Raw genomic sequence first — 26,723 nt, 5'->3', positions numbered from 1 at the left:
GCCATGTATCACACAGTATATTCTTACAATCATAGGTACAAGTCGCAAGAGGTTATTGTTGTCAAACGTTGTCTGTTGGCTGTTGTGAAATAGGGCAACAGATGTTGAAGAGAAAACATAAGTAATACCGATAGGCTCTTGGAGTTTGATCGCCACAGCTTCTGGGACCTATTTCATTTAGGCTGAAGAGGTGACCATCTGTTTCTGAGGCCCCTTGTGCTCAGCATCAAAGGTTAAGGCCACTGCTGAATCATACTCTCTAATCCTCGAAGACTGTACACTGCACTTTATCTCAATCAGATCTGGTAGGTTAGCTTTCCTTTTTTTTTGACTTGCAAGCAAGGGGCACTTGTCAAGATCGGCCATCTTCAAATAAATCATGTCTCTGAGGCCCCATCAGGTGTGTGTCCAACCTCAAGAGGTGGATATCAAACGCTGGTTGTGTTTAAAGAGGCTCTTGTGTTCGTTTGTTCTGGTATTATTTTTAATAATGAGAGTGAGCACAGCAGACATGCCTACTACTGGATTATGTGGAGAGCTTATTCCAAGGCCTCTCCACCACCTGCGCACAAGGACTCGGGATCTCAGTGGCTTCTACGTTGTTTTTAATGGGATTTAACTTTTGTATGAAGGGAATGTTTACTAAGAGAGAAAGACTTGTAAAAGTGATGGAAGTCAACTAAGTTCTTCAAGTGAGGAGATCGCAGCTACTGTATATTGTCTGTTTAGTTTGATATGAAAGTAAAAACACTTTAGCTAAAACTCGGAATAGATGCCTCTGACTTATTGGGAACTGGAAATAGTGTTGATCAATTACTTATATATAGGATCACACAACTATGGAGTTACGGTCATAAATCAATGCAGTATATCCATAAATGCCATGTCTAATCTAACTATATAACCCATGAGGCTAATATTATATTGTCAGTTAGTAATATTTTCTTTACATATCAGACAGACAGGTTGTAGGCATTTATATTACTTTGCATAGTAACGCCTTCAGCTTTGGCGTCAAACCAGAGTTGCTGAAGTATAGCAAACTGGCTTATGTGAATTCTGATTTGCAAAACCTGGCAGCTTGAAATTGTTTGATGAAAACATTATTATATGCAGACATCCTAAGAGAAATTATTGAAGAGTAACTGTTGTCTTTATTTGTGCAGTTGTTGCTGCCTTTATTTGTAGAAGTGTGTATCACTGATATTTTATATTTGCCTTTTGATAGTGCACCCTTGTATTTCATTACTGTATATGCTCAATATAGCTGTCCATATCTTAAAATATTATGTTTCTTACAAGTCAATGTGTATAAGACAGAAATGTCAATACAGCAACACTACTGTCAGGTAAATTACTCTGTCTTAATGCTGTGGTAGGCTGTTGGGTTTTAAGCATTTTAACTCCAATGCTTCTTTAGACCGTATTGCTCCATCTTGACTTCAGTATAAACTATGTATAGGAGGTTTATAAGTTAAGTGCATGGCAAAAAAGACACAGATTTTAGAACCATTTAGCTACCCAGTGTGAAAAATGCTAATTCTCACTGTCCATCCAGTCATGTATTAATGAAGAAAAAAGGGATTTAGATCATACAGGTTACATGTATAAAACTAGTCTGTGCTTAATGTTAGTGATTTTTCTGCTAAATGCTAAGCTATCAGCGATTCAAGAAGAGAAAGGACAAGCACGGTGCTCAGTGTAATACATGGCTTGTCACCAGTGGCTGTATAAGAAAAAAAAAACACATATTATGATTGAATTTGGTTGGTCATTCATTCAAATGCAAAACAAAAGCCTATATACAGAACTAAGATTTTGCATTCTTAACGTCACCTGTGGTGTGAGTTATTATAAATGAATATGCTTATTTATTTATTTTCACTCTGGTGTGCATTGGCCCTAACGTCACAGGTTTTTTCACTGAATGTACTGACAAGTTGCATTATTTGAAAAATAGACTGAACAGCAGATAGGTGACTCCCCAAGCTCATTCTGTCAGTGTATCCATGTTCTGGTAAGGCAGTTCCTGTATTTTAAATCTATATTATAAATCTATATTTATAGTCTGCTGTAGCCTGTTTAAAATGAAACATTCACAGCATTTGATACCCATGAGATCAAATGTGAAACCTGCATGTGAGGCTTGTCTGAGCTGCTGGACATAGCATTTAATTTTAGGAATTACAATGTGGAGATCAGGATTCAACCACTGTAAAAGATTTGAGTGAATAATTTGACAAATACTGTATCTTGGTCATGTAGGCTGCTGTGGGATCCTTTGAATACATTAGTGCCTATTTTCCGATAGACGCTCTTATCCAAATAACTGCCCAGGTAAAGAGAAGACTGAGAAAATAAATGCCTGGGCGCTATATCAGGCACATTTGGTACATCTTTAAGACATCCATATATATACTTTCCTGATAATACATTGTTTATTGTATTACTTTATTATACAGAAACAGATTATATTTACTAATAAAATAATAATAAGTAAGCTTGCCATTATTTGGTACACCTATTTCAGTTTAAACCTGCTGAGTTGCATCCACAATATGCAGAATCAACATTCACACCATAATTGTCACGCTCATTACGCACAGTAGATTATTTATGTCTAGATTTGTTATATATATTATATATATATATATATATATATATATATATATATATATATATATATATATATATATATATATACACACACACACACACACACACACACACACACACACACATGTGTGTGTGTGTGTGTATATATATATATATATATATATATATATATATATATATATATATATATATATATATATCTTTTAATACTATGACGTCCCCGGAGAATTCTAGAAATCGGAGTTAACTTGAACATAAATTTAGCTTCTGCGGCCCGCACAAATACATTATATTACATCAATGTAACGTACAGTGCATGTTGCGTATTGTCCCTCTTGACCTCTTTTTTTTTTTCATGCCATTAACTTGCGTGTTTGAGAATCTACTATCCAAGTGAACTCCTGTCCCGAATTGCTTGTTATTTTGGGAATATACAGGCAAGAATTGATCTGTTGCTTTTAAGGCAAACTCCATCATGATTGTGTTTTTTTGTTTGCTGAGGCAGAATGAATCCTTGTTTGTAGAGCATGGCAGTAGTGTTTGCATACGACGGTACAGCATTAGTTATTTAAGACGACGAACAGGACTGTTTTAAAGAAACAGCAGTCTGGTACAAGTCTCTTGGGGTTAGCAGTCATAACAGTGCTGAACAGTAGGGATGTTGTTTGGCATAATGCTTTGCATATGGGAGCCGTCTTTTCTTATCTAATAAACTGACCAACTGATTTTGTTGCAGTATCAGCTTTTCTTACTGATTTTTTATTTTGTATCACATGCGATGAGCCCTTCCCAACAAGTACTCCACTTACCTATGGCTAAAAATGTGCTGTAATAACTTTAATTACCAGTGGAGATACAGTGGTAAATAAAAATGTCAAAGCATGTTTAAAGGAAGTCATTCCAACTGAAATTGTATTCAAGCTGACTTAATTAGGTTTGCACTAGTTAAACCAAAACAAACCCCTTTCAAAACCGAGGATGTTTCTTCTTCCTGCATTGTATCAGAGATTTCTTAAAGAGAAGCTGGTCAGGGAAGGTATTTCAGCGCTGAAGACACTTAATTTATTTTTTCAAGCAACTATGTCAACCTTACTATTATTATTATTGTTTTATGTGTTCAGGAAACCTAGTTAATTGATGCACTATAATAAAGCACCTATTTTTCTGAAGTGTTAAGATCACTGCACACTGGATCCGGTAAGGCATCCAAATTCAACTTGCGTCTAAACAGAAAAAAAACGGTCATGTTCATTCTCTATTGCACCTTGCACACCGAGTCCGTAATTGTCGTACAATGGTGATGCGTCACTTTTGGAATCAAAACAAGTTTGATTTGATACAATTTGACATGTGTTAGAAATGACATTGACCAATGAAAAACGACTAGGAAGACACGTAAATTCTTGAACAAAATGGAAAAACAAATTGTGAGTGTCACCAAACAAAAATTACTTCATGATAAATCCAACAAAGAAAACATATGGAAAGACATTGCCATGGACTTGGGCATGAATGATATGTATTGTAAAACATGACACTTTGAACTGATAACATACATAAATACGTGGATTTTGTGCAGTATAGGTTATTACAAGCATATACTTTTTATTTCAATTGTAGTCGAAGAAGTAAAGAAACAACGGCCTAACCTGGAGACACATCAGAGAAAGAAGCGTGCCAGGGCAAGAACGATCAGGGCTTAACAGTCAATAAAGCGGGGCAGTACATGAAACATTTGATTTAAAGATGGCTCTATACACAGAGTAGTAGAACGTCATTGTTGTAAAATATTTTTGGTAGCTCATTGATAGCTTCCCAACTTTTAGATAGCTTTATTACAAGAGCGAGTGTTTGAAAAAGTAAATATTGGTGATATGGTTTATGATGCTATGACAACTGCGTTGTGTAATATCATGTGTGTGTTTTTTTAAATGTATGTATTGCGTAACAACATTATTGTAGATCAAATAGAAACTTAATAATTAGAAAACGTTTTAACTTCCATCAGCATTTGCTCATTGTTTATACTACATTTAACATTTTGTGTTCAAAGATGCAAGAATTAACAACAGAATTGGATTTTTTTTAATGAAAATTCTGAAAGTAGGTATATTTACTACAAAGCCTCCACTGTACATCTGCGCTCTGAAGTATGATATTAACGCATCTTGTGTGCAATGGATGGACTCACGATTTTTTCAGATGATGGATGATAAATGACGGAACGGACCCAGTGTGCAAAGGCCTTTACATTTGTATGAACAACAGACATGACCTGCTTTACAATGGCACACAATGAAGCAATGCTGTACTTTAATGCAATTAAATCAATTTTAAAGTACATTTTAATATATACCAGTTAAAGTAAAGCATTTAGCCCCTCAGGTTCAACTTATGGGAAGTTTTTCTTTCTTTCTTTCTTTCTTTCTTTCTTTCTTTCTTTCTTTCTTTCAGGAAATCAATGCAGTTGTTAAGCAGAGGTGGTAAACCTGTTGTAACTTGCCCATCTTTAGATTTATCTGTATAATTTGACATTTTATAAATATTTTCTCTGAAAAGAAGAAGAAAAAAAATCAAAGCGAGGAATTCATTTTGAAAACTTGCCCACAGTGAAGGGAAGTGGAGCATTTTATAGGACAGCACTTAAGTGCTGTGATTCAGACAATGAATGTGTCACAGAAAATGCACTCCTATGGACTCCCTCACGCTCCCATAGTCTTCAATGGCAAACAATAGAGAGGGTGGATATATTATTCCTCTAGCCAGAATAATAGAAAAGGAAAACTATTTGAAACAGCAAATCTGCTGTGTCTAAGCAAGTCAATCCACCCCCCTTAAAACCCTGCTATCTGAAACAATTGTCACTGAGGCATTTCGAACAGGAGACAGATAGCTGTTGGTTCAGAATGTGAGCGTGGGAGAAAAAAGAAACTTCCATATGTGAATTTTGCCATTTGGTAGTAATTAGTTTGTTGTATAAATTAACATTAAGTACAGCATTCTTCAGGCATTGTTTATAATTATCTCCAGAGTTCTATAAAATGACTTAAATAAAACAAAAACAAAAGGAAAGGAACTGAAAGAAAAAATATGTTGCTGCGTTATTCTAGATCAGCTACAGCTGTGGAAAAAAGTTTTGCATCACTATAGAATTAACAATTTATCTATCATAAAGTCGGATGAAACCTGCTGAATAATGCTACGTTAATATATTGAATTACATACTGCTTTGCAGTTTTCTATATACTAAAAACTGACAAAGAAATACAGATTTTGAAATCTAATTTGAAACACTACTATTATGGCTTCTGGTAGACTTTTAATATCATTTTGTAGTTTCATTGATTGCATGATGTTAAATAAAATATCTAAATTATGTTAATATAGTGTCCCTGTTGGTTGCTTTTAAAAAACTGTAAAACATGTTAATAGGTCAATGTTTAGTAAGACGTCACTAAGGTTTAACTATAGCGTGAATAACATTGAAAGATGAATTTCAGCAGTAAATCTTCTTCCAAGCTGGATATTGCTACCGTTTCAGGATTTGGAAAAGGAATCGTTGTATTGGTTGAGTCCTAAATATGGATTTCAGGAAATGATACAGATTTTATTAAACAAAATCCTTGAGACTAAGATTTAAAAGCTTTAAAAAGTTTAAGAGTTATTATCAATCAATCAATCAATCTTTATTTTATACTGTGCAGAATATATTAGCAGAAGAATGACAGACAGAGAAAGAACTGTAAGTATCCCAATTTATAAAGCAAGTTTGCAAATGTGTACTATCAGTTAACTACCAATCACTACAAATACACAGCACTCATAAAATTGCCTTTTGGTAATTGTTTCATCAGCTTTTTGAATGACTGAGTAATACATATATTTATTTGTTTTGCAAATCCAGTTGAATAATTATAATGTCACTTTGCACGCACACAGTACAAGTAACTAATAAACAGATCAGTTCAAGTTGAAGACATTTTAACACATCTCCGCTTCTCAGCTGCATTTTCTTTATTTGGGCTGTGAATCAATCATAACTATATAAACTACTATACAAAAAATAATAATATTCCACCATTATTGATGTAAAAGGTGCTTGGCAGTGCATGAACTACTAGAGGGCAAGAATAGAAAAAAAGCATTAGATGCTAGGAAACACAAAGAGAATATATTAATTAACCCAAGAGAGTTGATAGGATGTCAGAGTCAGAAATTGTGGCTTTGAAATGAAGTGATATTTATCCACCATTGGGTTTGGGTCAAGGCCCTTGGACAAGAAGAAAATAAGTTCTTATTTGAGCCAGATGTTTGGAGACAAGAAAGGTTGCACAGTGCCCTCCTCCCTGTAGACCCCTTTCTCAGCTTCAACATCCTGCTTTAAAGTACTGCCCTGTTTCCAATGAGACTGCACTGGAACAAAACAAAAAAACTGGCTCGGTTGTATACCTCGGCCTACCTCGACGGATGGCCCTGGAAGACTAAACAGGTGTTATCTACTTTTGATTTCAGTGCATTTCAATTAATCCTGTCAGCTCAGCTGTTAAAACAACTGTCACCTCCAGCTGTTAGTAATTTTCGACTGGATCTTTCACAGGTTGCCAATTTCCGAGACCACACTGTGTCTCCTGCTAAAAGCTCTATTTCAGGTATTGCTGTTTTTTTTTTTTGTTTTGTTTTTGTATGTAAGTTACAAAAAGAAAAATGGTGTAAATCTTAGTGATAAACATATGGGAGGTTCACGTGTCAAGAGTAAATCAATCCATCCGTTTTTGTTCATGCCCCTGCTACAGCTAACTGTTGTCTGCGATCATTTTATTTTTTTGTTCAGGCATATATATATATATATATACACACACACACACACACACACACACACACACACACACACACACACACACACACATATATATATATATTATATATATATAGATATATATATATATTATATATATATATATATATGCCGGACTAACACTATTGTATTAACATATAATTATTAATATTGTCTACCAATAAATTATTAAGCTGTACCGTTATTTGTTTGAAGCTTCCTAAGCTTACCGTTATTTGTTTGAAGCTCAATATTATATTTTTGGAAAACTGAAATGACTGAAGCTAAAAAAAGTGCTGTAAGCGAAGTTGAGACACGCAGCTTTTGATTTGCTACTTTACAAAAACAAAAGGTAAAACTAGACACCTATTTCATTTTAAATCTGCTGAGTTGCATCCACAATATGCAGAACCAACACTCATACCATACTTGTCAAGCTCATTTATGCACGGCAGAGTATTTATGTCTAGATTTGTTTTGCTTCACTTCTGACAATCCTTATAGCACCAAAAAGAAAATAATAAATATAATCAATTGGAAACATTTTGTTCTAGTTTTAGATTACCTTAACTTAATGATAATGTATTTTACAAACACCTTCCAATTGGCCATATAGTTAAACTCCCTTCAATGGACAATGGATAAATAAAGTGCACCTGAGTTCTATGTAACAGTGCATGTATCAAAAGCTGAAATATACCATTGCATTGTGCTTTATAGCCTTTCATACCTGTTGACTGTGGCACGCTTAGAAAGATCCAGCTGCCTGAAGTCTGGGTTGTTCAGACCAAAGGTGGGTGCCCTAATTGGGCCCCCTCTCTCGAATGCAGATTGCCTTGAACAACTCTTTTAAAACCAACTGAACAAACGTCACTCTCTGCTCAGGAGGCTTCATGCTTTTCTGAGCTTTGATCCCTCTAATTTCAATTAGACTTTGAAACCGTCTTGATTACAGTCTGTGAAGTAGAACGTTTCCCTCCCCCACGTGCACATACAGTGAAAAAAAAAAACACGAATATCTCCCTGTCACAATGCTGCTGAGGAACTTGATTTTTCGTGGCCTTGTAGTTACAGATTAGGAATACAAGACTGCACAGGTTGTGCCTTATAATGTGAAACTACTAATTAAGTTTTAAACATGTTTTTAATTAGTCTCCACATGGAAAGCCACAGGATTACCGACACTGCCCATTTTATATTGACGTGTAATTTAATTGGTGCACACCACAAATTGTACTGTGGTTTGTTCAGGGGATAAACTGAAGGGAGTTTGAAGAATTTAGTACAAGTACAAGTAAGCAACCATTTTAGTTTTGCCGTATCCCTTTAATGTGGTCTGACTGAGCCGGCATGTAATGACACCCTTTCAAGAACAATCATTTAGGCAGCAGCTTCATTTTATTTTTTTCACAGTATCATTTTTTTTTCTCCTTTAATATATTTCCATACTTAAAACAGATTAAATAAAGTAAATAAGGGAGGTCTGATTTAGCACCCAATCTGATTGAGATCAGTCGATTGAATGGGATGTTAACAAGTAAAAATCATTCCATAGGAATGGGCCAGTAGGTACCTAGTAGCCTCCCAGCAGGTAGAGTCGGTCCAGATCAAGCGCTTTGATGGACGTTGGATGTAGTAGCTGCTAGAGGGTACTAAAAAGTGATGTAAAATATCAAAGTAAAAATTATTTTAATAGTAACACAGTTAGTTATGGGGTTGAGATTAGGGTTAGGGGTAGACATTAGGTTTAGGTGTAGGGGATAGATTGAGGTGTTAGTAGGCTAGTAGGTACCTACTGGCCCATTCATTTGGACTGATTTTTGCTTGATAACGTCCCATTCAATCGATTGATCTCAATTAGATCGGCTGGATTTAATAACTGAACTGTCAAATAAAAGGGTTACTTTAGTAGTAATGTAGAGCATGATGAAGCATTATGGACATCTTTCATTTTGGGATAAGAGCAGTTACTTCTGGAGGAGGCAAGTCTATTATAACAGATTAGTTTTGTGCAGGCGTGCGTGACACTTATGTTGAAAATTAATTTAAAGTTGACTGCGTCTACTCTTAGCTTGAGTGGCTTGAAATTGGCAATTTTGTAATTTATTTTTTTAACTAAGAAAAAGAAATGGACACATAATAGTTTAATTCTGCGTATATTGCAAAGTGGGTTTTGCATTGCTGATGCTCTGTTTTTAAAGCCTCCATAGACAAACCTGCCTTCAATTAAGATGTGATTTGGCCATGTTTGCCTTGACACACCTTCAGACTATATAAACTGTGCTGCTGGTACATCTGCCACAGTTGTAAGTGATATTTGACAGGAACATTTTGCTGTTGCAGATCCTTTTTTTTCTTCACCATGTTGATTGATGCACACTATCCTTTCTGGTTAGTTGTGAGACAGCTCTATTACAGTGGTACAACTGTAATCTAATTGAGTGTGCAATCTCACAATTAGACTGAAATGTTCATTATAATAACATATTTCAAAAATATATCATTTCTATAAGGTTCAAATCTGAGTTAATGAGTTAATCAACAATAATGAAATGAGCTAATAATGCAATGCATTCTAAATGTTGAAATGTAACTGGGGATTTTTGGAAACTGAAGCAGGTTGAATAAAATAGACATATAAAGCTGGCTGAATTACACATAACATATTCCTCTAATTAGGTCTGTCATTGGTAAACAATTATGATATTTATAGCTGTTGAATATTTGATGGCTATAGACTGTGGATTAGGGTCAAGGAACCCACTTATTTCTCATTATGTAAAAACTATAGGTAATCAAACTTTTTAATACATCATTCGCATGTACAGTAGATTTAGACATCATTGACCTACATAAACTTAAAAAAATCAATGATAAAAGTGCACCTAAACTCAAACTATGCTTTAGTATATAGTTTATTTGAGCATTACAATCTTCAAAATAAAAGATTAAGTTGTAAACTTGTTGTATGCAAAAAAAAAAAACAAGCAATAGTTAGAAACTAGTTTTGTTTTTGTTTTTTGCAAACAAACAGCAAGAAATTGACCGCTGCAACAACAGCGTTCCAGAGCATTCCTGCACAATTTAAGTGCTGCTAACAATAACATAATGGATATCACATGGCTGCCAATATTTCAAAGCTTCAGTCGGGGAACAATAAGGACTGTTCTTGTGGAGATGGAGTCACTTTTAAGGGTAAACAACGAATGGATTAAACACTGTGTGAAATACACTCTCTGCGACTGCTGGGATAATAAACAAAATTCTTTAGTTGCAGTGTAGCATGCCTTCAGGGCTTTTGTGTTTAGAAATGAAGAGAATTTCAGGATGTCACTGCAGTGGAGGTATTAAATCAGTTGAGGAACCAGCATACTTATATAAATTGAACAAAATGATAATAAGATAAATAAATACAAATAATAGTTTAAATAGACGAAATACTAATAAATAAATAAATAAATAAATACAGTCTTTTCCTTTAGTAGTTTATTCAAGTATCTTTTAAAAATTACTTGTGCCTCTTCTCAGTTCTTTTTACATTTTTTACAAACAAATCATTTTCATATAGACAATTATTCATATATATGCATAGATGAAGTAAACAAAATATATTGCATGCAACTTTCATACCCCCATGTGCTCCGATAAGCACATGGCAGTCTGGCATCGGGGGTGATATATTTTAAAAGACACTTTTTTGCACTATTTTTAAGTGTAACTTCTCTGACCTTTTGCCTGTTTTCAACAACTTTTGAAACCTTTTGAAACATTTTAATGACTTTTGACAACCAGCAAAACAACCGACAATTCTGACTTTACCAGCTGTATGGACAGCCTCGGAGGGCTGTTTGTCATGAGGCCTTTGAATGAAATTAAAGTGTGTGCAGTACTTATTTTTGTTGAGACAACAAGTAGAACGCAGTCTGAAATGTAAGCAAGATACACACTAATAGAAAAAGAAATTAAATACATTGAAAACTAATCTGTCAACCAGTTACTTAAGCATCGTCAAAGTGCTGCTCTTCAATAAGCCATTCCCATTTTGGTTCTACGTCTAATTATAAAGTAACAGCAATTTGTCAGGCCTGTTGGGACCATCATTGCCTGTCAGAGGCTTTGACAGCCACATTTTAAGAGAAAACTTGGAAATGAGCTCAAAGCAATTTCCTGTGCATGGATCCTGTCCACTTTTTTTGTGTGAAAACACATCAAAAATCAAGACAAACAGATTCTATTCATTTGTTATCACCTTTAAATGATGCAATAAAACATTGTGAATGTGGGCCTTTGACTGTGGGCCCTGGGCTATGACAACTGCTGGATGGATTTGCACGATGTGAAGGGCAGAGTAAAGAGGGGGATTATTGCCTACTAGACAGATTGAAAGTATAATTTCCCATTATAGAGGAGGCAAGGTTGCACAGTTAGGAGCCACAAATATGTCTTTGCTACTTTTATTGGATGCTTTTGATAACAGGAATTTGCACATAAAAATAAATACATTTTTATACCTTTCTGGTTCCTTTATGTATCACACTACTACTAGTGATTTCTGTTTTCAGTTTTAGTATTCTTGTGATTTGATCAATATATCCGCTACATCATGAGTTTCTTTTTACATTCTGAGTCTCTGTAGTCATGCTGCTAAACCTTGGTTTCTAAAAATAACAAACCTTATTGAAGTCCATTGCACTGCACCCAAGTGATCAGCAATACTGTCTCTTGTGAGTTGTAAGTTATTCTGCTTTAGCCTGTTGTGTACGCTGGAGTTCCTAACGGTCTCTGTCTGTAAGTGGTGATATACTTCGAAAGAAATAAGTAGTTTTGTTCAATCCAGTGGGCATTGTTTTAAAATTTGGTTTTAATGACTTGCAGCAGAAACTCTAGGAACAATCATTCGGTTCTTGTTAGACTAATAACAACTGATGGTGCATAGTTGCTGTGACTAATTAAAATTACTCTGCCCCCCCCACCCCCAGGTTCAGTACATTTGGCACATAACTTCTGTCTGACTTGGGCTTTCATTAGCTTTTAGAGCAGCTGAAAACCTGGGATCATTGTTCATTTATTTATTGATTGGTTATTTTTTTTTTTTTTTAGATATGTGTAAGGGAAGTATTTATGTTACAGCTATTCATTGTCTTACCCTAAGACCGTCACTTTCTTATACCAACCAGATTTAATCATATTCCAGTGCCTCCATCAGTCAAGTATGTGAAGCAGGCTGACGAAAGTGCAAAATGTAGGTAAACCTTACAGTGCTTGTGTAGACACTATTCAGAGGGTTTTCGATAATGTCTACCACCAGAGCTGTCCTCTGCCTGCTGTACAGTATGTAAAATGCTTCTGAGCCTATTATCAGCTCAACAAAGATAGCTGGTCCCTGGTCTATACACACCCCTAGCTGCTGGTAAAAATAAACTAAACCATTGTTTGAGTTTTTATAGCAGATCCTTTGTATATTCCAGTGTAGTATTTTTCAAGATTTAGACAAGCTTAAAATGTGTATTTGTCTTTATTTGTCAAGAACTGTTCAAACAACCCCATACTTTGTCTATAGATCATAATTTCAAATGTTTTAGAATACCATCAGAAAGCAATAAGTGACTAAACTAAGGGTTAATGGAATACACCACTTACTGTATTGTAGCATCCATGAAATCCCAGCTATTTGGTACCCCTAGATGTTTTAATGCAACATACACTCTTATTTGTCTGTCTATTGGATATGTATAAATCCAAACTAGACATAATACTCAATGTGAAGATTATTACATGTGTCATGTAGTCTTTTACCTGACCCAGCTCCGGTGAATCAGGCTTCGTATGTTTATCCCTCCATGTTGTTTTATGTTTATCTGCTGGGAACACCAGTATTCTTACACCCAGATTAGAAGAACAGGCAGCTTTTAGGCTTCCTGGCAGTTGGTTGGAGTTGAAATTACAGATAAAAGTTAATCCTATGAGGTAATAGACTGCAAAGTCCAGGAGATGAGACCCTAATGGTTTGGTTAGTTAAGGAGGCATCCCTATGCTATTTGACAATTGGCTGTATCAGACATTGACTATATCCATGCAGTTGTTTTAATGCTGTATAGCTCACAGCGACTGTCAGCAATATAGCAAAAGCAGATAGATGGAGATTTAATCAGGGATGCACAGGTGTTCAGGTTGAATTACAGCTTTAGTTTAATTACAGTTTTAGTTTAGTGATCTGCTTCACTTCTCATTCATTGAAAAATAGTATTATTACTTAAACTGCATCTAATAATAGAGGTCTTAAATAAACTTGGAGTCTGGATAGGTAATGCTAAATGTTTCCGTAATCTGTTACCACTACTGGAATCATAATTTAGACACAGAGAAAAATACAGTAAATGGCAACATGTCACTAAGAAAACAGAAAACTTTGGAGGATGAGTGGGTTTACTGAAAAAGTAAAAAGACATTGCTGTATTGAAAGCTGACACTTCAGTGCTTTGACCCAGTGTCACAAATACTGATATTGGGTATTTATATGCACATACTTCTATAGGACAACTGTTCCAGCCGTGGTAAAAACATATGTACAGCTTTCATGGTAAACAGCAAGTCACAATACAGGATCATGTTTAACATTTGTATAATTTTCTTTATTTTGTTGTCACTGGTATCTGTAACTCCTTTGTCTATATAAGGAGGTTTTAGAGAGAGTAGGAATTCATAGCATCTGCTGGTCTCCACTTCCTAAGGTGGTTAATAATTACATTTGGATCATCATCTGAACAAATATCTCTGACGATGCAGTACAGTCTGCCGCTTCCTTGTCTCTTCTTTTACTTTGTGGGACAAAGCTCAAACACAGTCAATTGGGCAAATAGGGATATTTAAGTATATCTGATTTTTTTTTTACTGTTAATTAACTAGTTTTTATATGAACTAATAAATCAATGTAATATTCATTTATTTAGTCACAATGCATTTTTTATTGGCAATGTGTAATTTTAAATTGTACTCTTTTAATCCAAAACTTCTAAAACTAATTTAAATTTACTGGATTATGTTCTGTACTTCTTCTAATATATGTCATACTGACATGGAATAACGGATGATGTGGAGAATATAAAGAAACTAACTAACAGTGAAGGCTTGTCAAAGATCACTCGGCTACTGCTCTTCTCTTCACCCCTCTTGCTATTGTTAAAAAAATCACCATTTTCCCATTTGACTTGTATGAAAAGGAAAAAGTATGTTAATTTGTCTTTAGTTCCAAGAATACCTAATGGCAGAGCAGAAGTATTAAATGTGACAGTGTTACTGCCATATAATTCTTCTTCATAATGTTGTGACATGTAAACGGAGCACGAGGGGGGATATGACACCATATCTGGAATGGAATAAAAGTCTCTTTGAATACTGTACTATTATAGCAGTTTGCAAACCTTAGATAAACTCAGTCGGTGCTTGTATAATTGGTTATTCAATCCTGACCCCTGTTCACAGCTCAAAGCCAGGAACACCGGGCCCCGTTGCCAAGACAAGTCAATGTAGTAACTGTACTCGGCCTGAGCCTAATACTGGAGCCAGGCCTTTTCCTGTGGGCTGGTTTCCACTATGTCTGGGACTGGCGCAGTGACAGAGGCCCTTTTGTTGTATATAAAGGGCTGGCTGATTCCCTTTCTTTTTTATTTTACGAAATGTCTACCGGCTTCACAAATATGAGATAATAGGAAAAAATGGACTTGGCTGTTTTGAATGAGTCAGAGTGAATGTCTGCGCAAAGATAGAATAGTGAAGGAGAGTGCATTGTTAATGAAGCAGGCATGGCATTAGTAATGGAGCCCCTACAGTAGTGGTTTGAGTTCTTACAAGTTGGAATGGAAAAACAAGTTGTCACAATTGTTGTTTTTTTTAAATAAAAGTACAGTTATAAATACTGTATGTTTTCAGACACTAAAGGTGATTCAGAACTTTGCATTGCACATGTTTCCAAACTAAACTTTGTCTGCAACTATAAAGATATTTACTGTGTCTTTGCACCTGTGCCATATCTTTCTGACCTACTGACTTAATTTGGGTTATCTTGATTTGCCTGAACTGTGGTGTACTTTCTATACACCACACTTCAGTGCCTTTGAATTGACACTTTCTTAGGAGACACAGAGGTTTATTAAGTAACTCATCTATCACTGCTTGTTTGCTTGGCTTGTGTGAACAACTCAAAACAGGATTCATTTAATAAGTCTCCCCGTTGATAATAGTAACAATACAGGATGATCAATGTGGATGTTCCCCATCTTATTGCAAATAAGTCCACAAATCAGAACATTTATTGTCACATTACTAGTTTGAGCTGAGGAAATATATAAATACTTGTGTGAACAGTTTACTGTCAAATCTGTCAATGTGGCCATTGATACATTTTAATGTAAACAGGATAGTGATGCATTTTAATGCATGGATCAAAACAGGCACTAATTAAACAGAATACGTTTACTTCAAAATTGTCCCGCAAACATAGCTATTAGTTGCTGTAATATAACGCCGTGTCTGATATGAAACTACTAACTGCCAGTTATAGCTACATCTAATCCTATTACAAATGCATCTTTTTTAAACATGCAAAGAGCAAGTCTGAGGGACAGTGATGGAATGAGGGTAGAATGAATACCATCCCTAATGTCTGAAATTGATGTACATGCTAGAATTTCCGTTTGTTTTAAAAAACAGGCATTATCTGAAACGTTTGTCGATGTAACTTTTATGTAGTTTAACTAAAAAATTATTAAAACCAAGCAGAAGCAGGCTCATGTTAACCTTTAGTCTGTCCATTCGGCTCATTTTTTTTCTTTTTAACAATTTTGTTTGAGGAGGGAAAAGGATTTGCTGGCAGGCAATAAATAGGCTGTTTGAGCACTTCCCTCACGCCATATATTAAGCGCTTTGAATGGATGGTGGTGTAAAAATGACTTCAAACAGGCTTCAGTTATATAAAATGGTTGGGCTCCCCAACGCATTAGCATATGATATGTCAGCATACTGAACAAGCGCTCTTTTTCTACTTGTTGTCATTTCCTTGTCTAAACATCAGTTGTGTCTACAAAACCCAACTGTGGAAAGCAGAAACACACAGCCTGATTTTTAAAATAACAGATACAGGGCAGCCCACACATGCAGTAGTAGTCATATTAAAACCAGTGTTAGATTTTCTCACCTACTGTACTTGAATGTTCTGACGTCAAATTCAATTGTAAAGCAAACACATTTTAAACTCACTCCAGAAGTATATTTTATGCGGCACGCAGTAATTTCTGTTTATATCAAAACACAAATTAATCAAATATTTTACATGCTTTAGACAAGTGTTGATAGTTCATTGTTTTTTGGGGTTTTTTTTGTTTGTTTTTTTAATGTAGGTGTCTAAGTAAGCAATTAATGCATATGTGAACGTATTGTGATTCATTAAATATACTGCAAAGCTTGTATGGTCTATGGAATGCTTACCGCCCAAAGCAAGCCCCGACATAATACCAACTCAATCAACTGATCCCTAAAGAGGCAGCTCATATCTTAAGGGATGGTGGGAAGATCAAAAGGTCCACGGCAATCCCATGAAGCTTGAGAGAAGAGGTTCGAGGGTACTTTGTAAAGGCATACTAACTAATATGGCTTAATGTTAGGAAACTGTAGTTTCAAACATTATGAGTTATTTTCCTGAATAGCAATGTGCATTGTTTTAGTTACCGTATATATATAATATATATTATACGTATACAATATATATATATCATATATATATATATATATATATATATATATATATATAGCGGTTTGCGGTTTTTGTTGAATTACAAATAATATATATATACAGTTTTTCAAACTAACTTTTTTTTATTCAAAGCTGTAGTGGTTAAACTGAACACTGTTATATGAGGAGGAGGAGGTTAAAAGTCGGGAAAACTTGCCATGAAAATGTATAAAACGAAAGTCAGTACTTGGTAGAAGCACCTTTTGCAGCAATTACTGCTATGAGTCTTTTTGGATAGGTCTCTACTAGCTTTGCAGAGTAGGATAGTGAAATTGTTGCCCATTCTTCACAGGAAAATTGTTCCAGATCTGATAAGTTTGTTGGGAATCGTCGATGGCTTGCAATCTTCAAGTCTCGCCATAAATTTTCAGTTGGATTCAAGTCAAGACTTTGACTGGGCCACTCAAGAACATTAATTCTCTTCTTGTTCAACCACTCCAGTGTGGCTTTGGCTTTGTGCTTTGGGTCATTCTCCTGTTGAAATGTGAATGTCCTACCCAGTTTCAGAGTCTTGGCTGACTCAAACAGGTTTTCCTCAAGGATCTGCCTGTACTTTGCACCATCTATACCCTCTATCCTGACAAGCTTCCCAGTCCCTGCTGAAGAGAGCATCCCCATAACATGATGCTGCCACCACCATGCTTGACAGTTGGGATGGTGTTGACTGGGTGATGTGCAGTGTTGGGCTTGTGCCAGACATAACTCTTGGAATTTAGACAGAAAAGTTCCATTTTTGTCTCGTCTGACCACAAAACCTTTTTCCACATATCTGCAGTATCACTGGCATGCTTTTTCGCAAACTCCATAGTGCTTTAAGATGAGGTTTTGTCAGTAATGGCTTATTTCTTGCTGCCCATCCATACAGGCCAGCTTTTTGTAGGGACCGGCTTATTGTTGATGTGTGAACACTGACTCCCATCTTAGACACAGCACATTGCAGGTCTCTCAAAGTCATTGTTAGCTTCAGAGTGACATCCCGAACCAATTTCCTGTTTGCCCGGCTGCTCAGTTTGTGATGGCGACCTGATCTGGGTAGTGTCTGGGTAGTATGATGCCTCTTCCGCTTCTTAAAGGTGGACTTCACTGTGCTGAAAGGGATAATCAGCGCCTTTGAAATTTTCTTGCACCCTACTCCTGCTCTGTACCTCTCTAACACTTTATCTCTGACTTGTTTCAAAAGCTCCTTGGTCTTCATTGTTGCTTTGTTAGATCACTATGTGAGTTGCAGCTTGAAAGTGTTTATATACCTGAGGGAAATTATGAACAAGTTAAACCACTTTGTGTACACATAGGCTGAAACCATTTCACAAATTTTGTGACCTTTCAAACAAATCATTTTCACCTGAGCTGATTTAGGGCTGTAGTAGCAAAGGGGTTGAATACTTATGCAACTGAGATGAATCTGTTTTTCTCTGTAAATCTTACTTATTTATATTCTATATGTATTTTTTAACTTTATCAATGTGGAGTAGTTTGTGTAGATTCTACATGAAAAGTCTAATTTGAAAGCGTTGAAGTAGTACGCTCATGTGCCAACAAAATATGAAAACGTTTCCGGGGTGTGAATACTTCTGCATGCCACTGTGTGTGTGTGTGTGTGTGTGTGTGTGTGTGTGTGTGTGTGTGTGTGTGTGTGTGTGTGTGTGTGTGTGTGTGTGTGTGTATATATATATAGTCAAAACAGACAAGCCACCAGTGGGATCACAGACAAGTGAGCAGCTGTATTAAATTATTACACTGCTCTATATTAAATAAACTACTTTTGAATAGACTTCAATGCTAGTTGGATTTTACATTTTAACAGTCATAGGTTTGATTTGGGAATTGTTGCATCCCTTTCTTTACTTGTTAACTTAAGTTTTTGTAATGGCAGTACCCAACCCCAAACTATCAGCCAATGGTGGTTTGTACATTTTTTCATAATGGTATATATAATTTTACCTTGTAGTCACCTATCTGCTGCATGCTGATTTCCTCACAGCTCTCAACAGCTTTTATTAGCAGCTCCTTCCATGCATTGTAAGCGTTTCAATCTCTAGCCAGGTGAATTATTATCCTGATGTCCACACTTTTTGAAGTGTTAATAATCAGTTGTTGTTAATTAAATTGCCAAGCTTTTTTTGCATGTGTCTAACCCTAACCCTTGGACATATTTTTTAACCAGACAGAGTCCCACCACAGAAATGCCAGTCTGATGTCAGATTGGGCAGATTGTTTAATTTAGTTTTTTCTCCACGGGCAATATTGATTTTGCGCCACAGAGAATTTGGTTCACAAGGTAAACTTACATTTTCTGTGGATTAGGCCATTTGTTGTGCTGTCATCTCATAAGACTATTCACAAAGGGTTTCTGAATAATAGCCTTGTTTCCCCAATCAGTGCCTTTCTGATCTCTTAAATTCCTTGTAACACTAGTCCACAATTCCCAATTCTTAGGTGATCCTAGAGTTTGCCCTTGTCATTCATCAGACATCTAGCCTGTGTATGGAAAAAGTAAAAAAGAAAAAAAGGGTCTGTGTCACCACAAAAGCTTTTTATTCACGTTCTTGTCAAACTTGGGCTAGAAACCACTTTTTTTCTGTTCCACAAAGTACACTTGCTTGTTTAGTTTTTTTACAATACTAATGTTTACACAGATGTGTGCAATTTGGTTAATGCTTAATTCTGTTAGGTAAACTTAATATAGGTTAAATGGCTTGGGGCTTAAGTGTGTTTTTTTTCATTCTTCAGGAACTGTTCAACCAGTTTACTGCTGCAGGGAAAATTTAAATGAGTAAATGTTGCTAGTTCTGTATTAAGCCGTCTATAGCTTACCTCCACCTAAATCTAAGTTCCAATTGAAGGTTTTTCTTTTTCATTTTATCTAACAAATACTCTTTTCTCTTCACAAATGTCAACAATTACCAGAAAAACATTGCAACATATACACATGCATAAATATACATTTTGCAAATTGTATTCAATAATGTTCATATTTGTCTGATTTTGAAATTATTTGGTTAGAACCAGGTAGGAACCATCAACTAAACTTTTAGTCTGGCTGAATATTCATAAGTACTTGAGTATGTATTTCAGTTGCAAGTTACATTTACTAAAATGAGCAGCAATATAGATTTTAAGCTTTAACACATGGGTAGTATAAACACCCTGAGCATAGAGGAAGTACTGTGCTGTTGTTTTATTTGTCCAGGAGAATGCAGTAAAAACAATGTAGTTCGATCTTTTCATTTGCATCGCAGACCTTTCGTTAAATACTGCAGCTGTGTAGTCTGACAGAGCCATGGATTGTTTTTTTCTACGTCAGATAAGGGTCTAATTTGAATATAACATTTAATTATAATAATCATGTTCTGTGGAATCTTGATTTTATCAGGTTATTCTAACAAGAAAATATAGAAAGACCTGGGTATGATTAATGAAAATGCTGATCATTTTCTTTTTATGGATTATTATTATTATTATTATTATTATTATTATTATTATTATTATTATTATTATTTAGTTAGTCAAATAGAAGGTGCCAGCCTGCAACTTACAGCCTCCCTGCCATGCACAGTGTTGGCTTGGCATTTTAATTGACCCTGTCTGGTCTGGTCTGCTTACAACTTGTTCAACAGCCTTTACTCACAATATAAATGATTCTAAATGGACAGCATTCATTAACGATGCACTTTGTGGGTACAGAAAAAAAAAAGTGGCTTCCATTTTTATTAATAGTTCAAATGCCCCAGCTGTCACAGGACAATGGCTGCAATGTTAATAAATAAAAATAATAACTATTACTCTGGTCTGCTGAGAGACCCCAGGAGAAAAGAATGGCAGAGCCATTTGTTGTTCTCTCTCACTTGTCAAAGCTCTTTGGCTTAAAAGCTTCTGCCATTGTTCGACATTGGGGACTGGGGACGGAGGACGGGGGGTGGGGGGACGGGACCTAATAGCACCTGTTGGGATGATTACGACAGCTGTCAAAAAAGAAAAAAAAAACAGAAGAGCCACTGACTATTGGTCAAATAATGTCGACTCTATTACAGCTGCAAGAGATTCAAGTTTTTTTTTTTTTTTTTTTTGCTTGAAAGGGTTAGTCCATCCCTTGTCCCAGTAATAGAATATTCTGACCCCCCTAGCCTTCACATACCTCACCCCCTGTACGATTGCTGACAGGAATGAATTGTGTACTGTAACTTGCAGGGTTTCCTTTAAGACAGAAGATTGGAGGGGAATGAGTGCATAGAGAATAGAGCTATTAGACTGCCTGGCATAAGTTGTGGTTTCTGGAAAATGGGAAAAAAAAGTGTTCTGTTATTTTTTATTATATTCAATCTTTATGACAATAGCATCAGCAGAAGCAACACCCGTTTACCATTCAGTGTCTGTCTGTGATCAAAAATTAAGGGAAAGTTTGTAATGATGTAATTATACCTTCTGTCATTTTGGAGAAGCCACTGTCAGCAAGCCAAGGACACGCCTTGCTGTTAAACAACTTTCTTGTAAGTTACAGTTGTGGGTGTGTGCGAGTGTTTTTTTCTGTTTATGCTTTCTTATAAATTAATTTTCTTTAACATTTGTACTTTACTTTCAGTAAACAAAACCACTTGTGCTCTGTATAGAAAAGCCATAGACCAGGATCCATGGAAGCAGTTTACTGAAGGTCTAAAGGTCACAATGCACATTTATTTTATTGAATTTACTTTACTTTTGTTAAGATTTAATTTTCTCAAACTTTTTGAAGTGGAGGTATATGTTGTTTTGTTCCTTGGTGTCAATTCATGTATAGGATATAATAATGGAATTCAAACAAGTAAATCTTTAAAGACATTAATACATGTCAATTTTAGTCTCAAACTAGATATTTAAATAAGCAATACACTGTACAGATATGTATATTGTTGCATTTACTCTGTATAATAAATATTTATTTTCTACATGACAATGAACATTTCTAAAGTGTAGTAATTAAAGGGAAAACTTAAATTTTCACTGAAGCCAGGGAAATGTGGTATATGTGTGTCACAAAGACGGCCGGAGTGGGGGACGTCCAACCAGAAACAGGAAAATAAACAAAGAGAGAGGTGGAGTTTGGTGGAGCTGAGCAAATGATCTTGCTCAGCATTTAAAGAATGAACAGACAGACAGAAAATAAACAGTTGTAACAAACAAAAACAGGACACGGCACATTCGCCAAAATAAACAGACAAACAAAACGGACTAAACAAAACACGGTGAGCAGATATTTTACTACTACTACTAATATTATTATTATTCATATTACCTCCATCTCCAATCCCATTCTCCACTCACCGAACACACAACCCTGAGTATATGAAAACAAGCTGCTTTTATGCAGCTGTACCAAGACTCGATTGCTAATCAATCATTCAGCTGGAGTCGCGGTACAACTGCACGTGAATTAATAAAGTGCAATTCCTCATGCTCACATATTATTACTTTTTACTTGCACATGAAGTGCTGTGCAATCCTCGTGCCTAAATACAAATATACATTTTAAACACTCGTGTTACACAGACCCGTTTATATCCTATGTACCAATGACTATACACCAATATTAAAACACAACACATAACACAAAATACACACAGGGGCGGGCACTTTGCCACAATGTGGCTTTAATTTTGTTCTTTTTTTAATAACTCTGACCCCTGGACTAGAATCTCAAAATGTCTTTCATGTGCTATGAAAAGAAATGTTGTCTAGCTAGCTGTAGGGGAACGCTTTGTCACAAGACTTTGAAAACAATAGACTTAAAAGTGGAATGACCTGCTTCTGTTGTCTGAAGGTTTGACAGACTTTTGTTAATTTACTATATATTTTCTGGTGCTGCATTCCTGCTTTGCAAATATTTGTTTGGTAGCGTTTACAGATGGAATTCTTCCTCCAGTGACACATTCAGTGACACAGTTGTTTTGTTTGGTTTTTTCCTATTGTGTAGAATTTGCTAGAGCTCAGTTGCTGGTTTTGGCAGTAAAACTACCCAGAAGGTGCCATTCGTGTTCAGATTTGTATTTTTATTTTATGGAAAAGTACATTGTATGTACCTGCATTTAAAGGCCAAACTATAGATAAACAGAAAAAAGAAAAATGTCTTGACAAAGATAAATGAAACATGTACAGCATATAACAATCGAAAAATGCATTTCCATATGAATGGGTTTTGCACATTGTTTTTCATGTATACAGGTAAGGAAATGAGTGTCAACCCTCATTTGAAAGCAAATTAATCAATAATTCATTTACAAAATGTTACCTTGTAGGTGTTTTATGGTGCTTGCATTAACATTCGCACGTGCAGCACAGTGCAATATAAGAGAGAAGTAAATGCTGGATAATAAGAGACCTGCAAATAACGGAACATGTCAGGAAATGAATTCAGTTGACACTAATTGATGGCTAAATGTACTTTAGTAAGAGGAATTAGTTTTGTGGCTATAACATTACAAAACAAGTTCCTATTTTACTGTGATAGATGGATGGAGTTTGAGTTGTATATGACATTTGGGGCCCGATTTTTCCCGGGCATGTGCAAAAGTATGTGCAGATGCAAAGTTGTGTGCGAATCTGTGAGCTCCCACTATTTTCCCATCAGGGCAATCAGCAGTTGCACATTCTCACATTCAAATCTTGAGGGTTGGAACTTAGTAAATCATATGGAATTGAAGCATTTACATACATAAATGGACAATTCAGCAGTGCATCTATGCGCAAAAGGTAAAATGGCTTTAGAGGGCACAACAAGCGCAGTATCGAGAACGAGATTCAGAAAGAGATCTCATAATTTTGTTGGAGGAGGTACAGAATCGCAGTTCTGGTTTATTTGGGTCTGGTAAAGATGGTCAAATTATAAGTAGTCAAAAAAAATGCTTGGCAAGAGGTTGCAAAAATAATAATAATTCCAGTATTAAACAGACTTGGTCAGGTTGTAGAAAAAGATACTACGATATAAAACATTGTACGAAATCAAACTTAGCTCTCATAAATAGAGAGAGAACAGCTACACCATCAACATCACAGCAGTTAACAGCAGTAGAAGAATGCACTGCTGTCTATATTCCACGGGAGAGCATTGCAGGTGTAGGAGGTGATGATGTGGGTGTCATTCCATCACTCTCAGGTAAGCTGCACAAATACACTTGTTATAAAACAATCAATTGTCTAGGAAAAAGCTAAACCAGAAAGAGGGAGAAAAGACCTGGTTAGGGCATACTATGCATCCTATTCTTCATGACCAGCATGCATACAAGTAACCACAGAACCAAACACAGATTCTGCTCCGTTTACTTCACAGGCTTCTACTTCTTGTGCCCAAGATCGAAATGAAGCTGTGGCCCCGTTAATGCCAAGAAGATCAGCGTGACCAAGAAAACGCTGAGCTGTGTATTACAAGAAATGTATTGTAATTGATGCATACATTGTTATTGATGCATATAATATGAATATATACAGTTGTAGTCAAAAGTTTACATACCCCAATGGAAATTTAGAATTTCTAGAGATTTCTCGAAAACAAAGAATTATAGGAAAAATCTGTTGTATTTTCTAGACTTTTCTAGAATTAGATTGTGCATTATCATATTGACATTTTTAGCACCTTGTGGACAATACTGTCATAGCATCAAAGGGTAGGAATACTTTTGAATTAGCATTTTTGGAGTTTTGCAAAACAATTGCTGAAATAAATAATTGTAGACATCCATTTCTTGTAACTTTGTTCCCTCATCCACAAAAGCAAAACTTCTGCTGCAAAAGATTTTGCCTAAAATTATTTGTTTTCGAGAAATCTCTAGAAATTATAATTTTCCATTGGGGTAAATGTAATGTTTGACTACAACTGTACATAAAATATATTTATTTATACTTTTAACCCTTTGCGGTCTATTTATTCAGTGCCTATCAGGCGCGTCAGGTCCAATTTATTTTCACACGCACTGTTTAGTTTACACGCGCTGTTTAAAAGTTATTTTATTCAAAGTGAAACAGGTTTAAAAGGCACTGCATATCAACAGGACAATCAGTACTGCATCTCCAGCACCGCCCCACCCCTTGTTCACTGTATTTCACATACCTCTTTACAGACGTGCATACTGATAAATCATCAACTGATCACTCGTTTTATAACCAAACTCCTCAATAGTGCAATCCAAGTCATTATTTTACTACTATAACATCTCAAAAAGCTTGGTAAATGTCTGTGATATTTTTTGACTGCTGGATGCGGAAGCAGCTATCTTGTTTGTTTATCTCTGTGGTGCAGGGGCTATGTTTATTGTTCAGATCTGCCCCTTTTTCGGCTTCTCTCTGCTCCTATCAGTCTCATTCAGCCATTGAAAGGTTTTCTCTGCTTTTTCTGGAGAAAAAACGACAAGAGACCCGTGCTTTACATCTTTTTGATGATGTCGGACCGGGTCCAACGTCAGACCGGAAAGGGAAAATTGTAATGTCGGACCTGGCAAAGGGTTAATGTTTCAGATTGGTAATGGTAATGTTGCGTACATTTTTGCCACTTTCCGGAGCTGCTACTGGATCATAAAAGTCAACCTCCTCTTGAATAATGGAGTTCAACATGTTTTCACTAATGTCTATCAAACAACCACAAGCAGTAGCTATGTTGTGTAGTACACAACATGCTACAAATATGTCTGCAACCTTCTTCGTACTGTATTGCAATGCACCACCACTCCGGTACACCTAAAACACATTTTAAGCATGCCAATTGTCCTTTTAATTACACTGCGGGTTCTTCTGTGTGCCTCATTGTATATATTTTCCCCCGCTGATTGTGGACTAAGAACTGGTGTCATCAGCCATCTTTTCACACCATAGCCATTGTCACCTATCAGTAACTTATCATACATGTCACGTCTTTCAAAATACCGTGCGATGGATGACTGAGAAAGAGTCGTGGCTGAATCCCGGGTAATTTGCAAAAACATTACTTATTATATTTTTAGCATCACACACTACTTGGACATTTAAAGAAGGAAATCCTTTGAGATTAATGTAAACTGCTGCATTTTCAGAAGGTGAACGTATTACCCGTGGAAAACCAGCAATGTGAAAGAAATCTCTTTGTTTGCTCTTGCTGGTATCTGGTTTCAGGGAAATATATGCAATCACTGGCAACTTTTAATAACAATGCACCATTCACACGATGTAAACATCTTGAAAAAAATGACTGACTCTTGCCTGCAATGTCTGCAATTAGTGTCTGGAATGTACCTGTTGCATAGAAAACTAGTGCTGCAGTTACCTTTACAGCAACAGGCAAAGCAGTAGAAACACATGACTTGGGTTCTAAATCTAAATGGAGAATACTGCATAAATCAGCTACTGTTTGCTTATTAATTCTAAATCAGCGAATTCACTCACTATAAGTAAGTGTGAGAAAACCCTCTCAGGAGGGCTTCTTAACCTTTGCCTTTGTTCTATGTCATGTCATATAAAACCTCGAAGTCAACCATCTTAAAGTTTTTT

The 26,723-nt window shown here is 35.9% G+C and overlaps 1 protein-coding gene across 7 annotated transcripts in view; it reads left to right on the top strand.

Moving 5' to 3' along the window:
- Positions 1–26,723, top strand: part of LOC121318382 (transcription factor SOX-5-like) — a 210,847-nt gene that overhangs the window by 132,962 nt on the left and 51,162 nt on the right. The gene's annotated exons all lie outside the window — the stretch shown is intronic.

Source organism: Polyodon spathula, chromosome 7 (genome assembly GCF_017654505.1).
Source record: "Polyodon spathula isolate WHYD16114869_AA chromosome 7, ASM1765450v1, whole genome shotgun sequence".
In the NCBI taxonomy this organism is placed as follows: Eukaryota; Metazoa; Chordata; class Actinopteri; order Acipenseriformes; family Polyodontidae; genus Polyodon; species Polyodon spathula.
Note: the sequence above shows the minus strand (reverse complement) of the source record. Positions and strands in the feature narration are given on the sequence as shown.